We start from the raw sequence: 4,148 nt of genomic DNA on the forward strand, positions 1-4,148 counted from the left end.
CACGGCAATGGCACTGTGCCACCTCCAGGGGGGGGCGATACACAGCAATGGCACTGCGCCACCTCCAGGCAGGGGGGCGATACACAGCAATGGCACTGCGCCACCTCCAGGCAGGGGGGCGATACACAGCAATGGCACTGCACCACCTCCAAGGGGCGATACACGGCAGTAGCGCTGCGCCACCTCCAGGGGGCAATACATGGCAATAGTGCTGCCCCATCCCGGGGCAGGGGCCAATGAGCTGTCACATTGCTATTTTTTCGGTTGGTGTGGTTAGGGCTCTCTTCCCACTGGCTTTGCTCAGTTCTCTTTCTCCAGAAAGCCTATACCCGAGCCTCTGTTAAACAGATATCACTATTATTTAGGACATCTGGTCTGGACCAAAGGGTCAGTTTCCATGCTGTATTACTCTATAACACTATGACCCTTCTGTCCTGGCATTGGGGATTTTGCCAGGGAAACGATGAAGTCACTCAGGATGCTCATCACTACCAGGTTGGAATGGCAGAATCGCTTCCATTGTGTCTCCTCTCACAGCATCCTACATTCCACCGGCCCCTACCCAAGGCCTGCTGACCCTCCGACGGCGCGGCGCTCCCTCAGCGCTGACCCTCTGCAGTGACCCTCCAACGGCGCAGCACTCCCTTAGCGCCAAACCTCAAAACTGACCCTCCCTCAGCACCCGCTCCCTCAGCACTGACCCTCCAACAATGCCCGCTCCCTCAGCGTTGACCCTCCGATGGCACGGCGCTCCCTCTGCGCCAACCCTCAGCACTGACCCTCCGACAGTGCCTGGTCTCTCAGTGGCAACCCTCCGACGACGCAGCACTCAATCAGAGGTCATGCTGGCAATGTCTGCTCGGATGTTGAGAGTCTAGCTTTGGAGGAGTCGTGTGGGTGAATAGAGGGACTGGAGAGTTGCATCTCCTACCAGAGAACAAGGGGCTGGGAGGCAGTTTACATCTGGTGGGGGTCAGTGGATGATGCTGTGCCCCGAATTTAAAGTTAACTTACTGCAAAGTTCCTTGGTCACTGGCGTGGTATCTGCGATTGTTATCCAGATTGTTTCAGAAGCCGTGGATGTCTTCTGAGACTCAATCCCCTGGTGGACGAGAAAATTAATTGAAGTGAAAAGCTGCACTTGACAAAACTGAACACCACTGAGGAAGCCTTGTACCAAGAGAACATTGGAAAGAAATTCAGAGGAACTCAGTTTAAACACCGTCCTTGCAAGTAAGCCCCTAGCAATTAACTCTGAGGAATGATACCTAGTGTGACTGGTTTGAAGAGAAGTTGGTCCATAGGAACACTGTCTGGGAATGACAGAAACCTTCCAACAGCAGTAGACAAAACAGATGAGAGCCTTAGCAATATGGGAACTGCAATCGACCAGTAATTTAAACTGCCAGCCTTCACGAACCTCTTGTGAAGAGGATTCCACATTCTAACAACTGTCTTTGAGACAATAATTATCATTATCTTATTCTTAAATCATTTCCCGTAGTTTCATTCTCCCCCCCTCGAAAACAAACATCCTCCCAGTATATTAACCATACAAAATCAGAAGTCACACAATGCCAAGTTATAGTCCAACAAGTTTATTTAAAATCACAAGCTTTCTGAGCGCTGCTCCTTCATCAGTCCTCCACTTCACCTGATGAAGAGGCAGCGCTCTGAAAGCTTGTGATCTTAAATAGACCTGTTGGACTATAACCTGGTGTCATGTGATTTCTGACTTTGTCCATCCAAGACTCAACAAGAGCATCTCTGTGTCATATTACATAAACAGATCTTAAATGTTTCGGTCAGGTCACCTCTCATTCTTCTGAACCACAATGTGTAGTGGTGTAATTTGTTCAATTTTTCTACAAAAGAGAAGTCCTCCACCTCAGGAATGAGTCAAGTAAAACTCCCCAGAATTCTTTGTAAAATGATCATTTTTTTTCCAAGTAAAGACATCAAAGCAGGATCCCAGATGTGGCCTTACTAACATCCTGCACAGCTACATTAATCCTTCTCTACTCTAATATTCCATTCTCATAGAATCCTTACAGTGTGGAAGCAGGCTATTCGGTCCATCAAGTCAACACCAACCATCCAAAGAACATCCCATCCAGACCCATCCTATAACCACCATTTCCCATGGCCAATCCATCTAGCTTGCGTACAATGGGGCAATTTGGCACGGCCAATCCACTCTAACCTGCGCATCTTTGTATGTGGGAGGAAAACTGAGCACCCAGAGAAAACCCACGTAGACGAGAAGAACGTGCAAACTCCACACAGACAGTCGCCCAAGAGTGGAGTCGAACTCGGGTCCCTGGAGCTGAGACCACTGAGCCACCATGCCACCCATTGCAATAAATAATAATATGACATTCAAAATCCCAAACACTTGCAGATGAACTTTATACATGATTCGTGTACCAGGACACCTCGATCCCTCTGCATTGAAATTGCTCTCCATTTAAACAGCATGCCGCTTTTCTATTCGTCCTGCCAGAATAGACGAGTCCACATTTATCCACATTAAACACCATCTGACAGAAATCCCCCCTTCACTTAACTCGCCCACGTCACTCTACAGACTCCCTACTTCCTCTTGACAAATTTACTTTCCTACCTTTCTTGGCATCATTGACAAATTTAGTGACTACACATTCAAGTCCTGTTACTGATACAGGTTGTGAACAATAGAGGCCCCAGAACTGATCCCTGTGGCACTCTGCTGATCACAGCCAGCCAAACGTGAAAAAAAAACACATTTATTCCTCCCTGAATAATCTGCAGATGCTGGAATCTGAAACAAACACACAAAATGCTGGAGAAACTCAGCATTTATGGAGAGAGACAGATTTGAGTCTCGTATGACTGCTTAAGAACTGAAGAATGTTGGAAACGTTTTTTCTACACCTACGACAGAGGCCCAGTGTAAAAGACAAAAGGGGTTATTAATGGTGAAGACAGAATGGAAGATGTAAAATACTATAGTAAGGATGTTGTGAAACTTGAAAGGGCTTAGAAAAGATTTATAAGGATGTTGCCAGGGTTGGAGGGTTTGAGCTATAGGGAGAGGTTGATTAGGCTGGGGCTGTTTTCCCTGGAGTGTTGGGAGGCTGAGGGGTGACCTTATAGAGGTTTATAAAATCACGAGGGGCAACGAGCAGGTGAATAGCCAAGGTCTTTTCACCGGAGTGGGGAGAGGAGAAAGATTTAAAAAGGACCTAAGGGGTAACATTTTCACACAGAGGGTGGTCCATTTATGGAATGAGCTGCCAGTGAAAGTGGTCGAGGCTGGTACAATTACAACATTTAAAAGGCATCTGGATGGGTAGATGAATAGGAAGGGTTTAAGAGGGCCACATGCTGACAAATGGGACTGGATTAATTGAGGATATGCGGTCGGCATGGACGAGTTGGTCCGAAGGGTCTGTTTCCATGCTGTACAGCTCTATGACTCTATTTGCATAAATTAAGTTTTGAAAGGGGAGAGATGGGCTCTCTACACAGACAGGAATACAAACAAGACACAAAAAAGACAAGACTGTGTGGGTGGGTAGGGGAGAGTAGGGGAAGGGATGAAGAGAATGCAAGAAAAATGGAGAACAGGCAGAATGCAAACAGTTTCTGAAGCTACTGAATTGAAAATTGAATCCTCCAGGTTGTGAGGCACCTAAATGCTATTGTTCCTCGAGCTTGCATTGTGCCTCATTGGAACACTGTGGCGGCCCCGGGACAGAAACGTCAGCACAAAAGCTCAGTGGATTATTGTGAGGGGAAGTAGCTGGGAGGACAGGGTCATTTCCACAGACAGAGCCAAGGTGTTCTGCAAGACAGTCACCCAGTCTGCATTGGGTCCCACCAATGAAAATGTAAGCAGTGAGTGCAGGAAACTAGGCTGAACGAAGCACAGGGAAACCCTGCTTCATCTGGAAGGTGTGGATGGGACCTGGGACACCGAGGAGGGAGGAGGGGAACGGGTATGTTCCGCAACGAGACAGGTATAGCAGGGTCCCCGCAGTAACACCTTCAACTCGCCCAATTTTCCCCAAGTTAAAGGAGAAGTTGTTGAAAGGGAGAACGAGACAGCTGGGCGAAGGTGGTGATGGTTGAAGACTGTACAGATCTCTTGACGAGGCAGGAACTGA

The 4,148-nt window shown here is 47.8% G+C and overlaps 1 protein-coding gene across 5 annotated transcripts in view; it reads right to left on the reverse strand.

The window, feature by feature from the left end:
• The window catches only part of c43h11orf68 (chromosome 43 C11orf68 homolog), a 32,214-nt gene extending 30,554 nt beyond the window's left edge, over positions 1–1,660 (reverse strand). For 4 of the 5 annotated variants that reach the window (XR_007266005.1, XM_048619553.1, XM_048619554.1 and 1 more), the window contains exon 1: positions 1,015–1,127. The gene's annotated coding sequence lies outside the window, so the exon portion shown is untranslated. Of the gene's footprint in view, positions 1–1,014 lie in introns of all 5 variants that reach the window. The other variant, XM_020524715.2, reaches the window with a different exon arrangement.
• Between the last annotated feature and the right edge of the window lie 2,488 nt (positions 1,661–4,148).

The sequence above is a fragment of the Rhincodon typus genome, chromosome 43 (genome assembly GCF_021869965.1).
Source record: "Rhincodon typus isolate 14 chromosome 43, sRhiTyp1.1, whole genome shotgun sequence".
NCBI lineage: Eukaryota > Metazoa > Chordata > Chondrichthyes > Orectolobiformes > Rhincodontidae > Rhincodon > Rhincodon typus.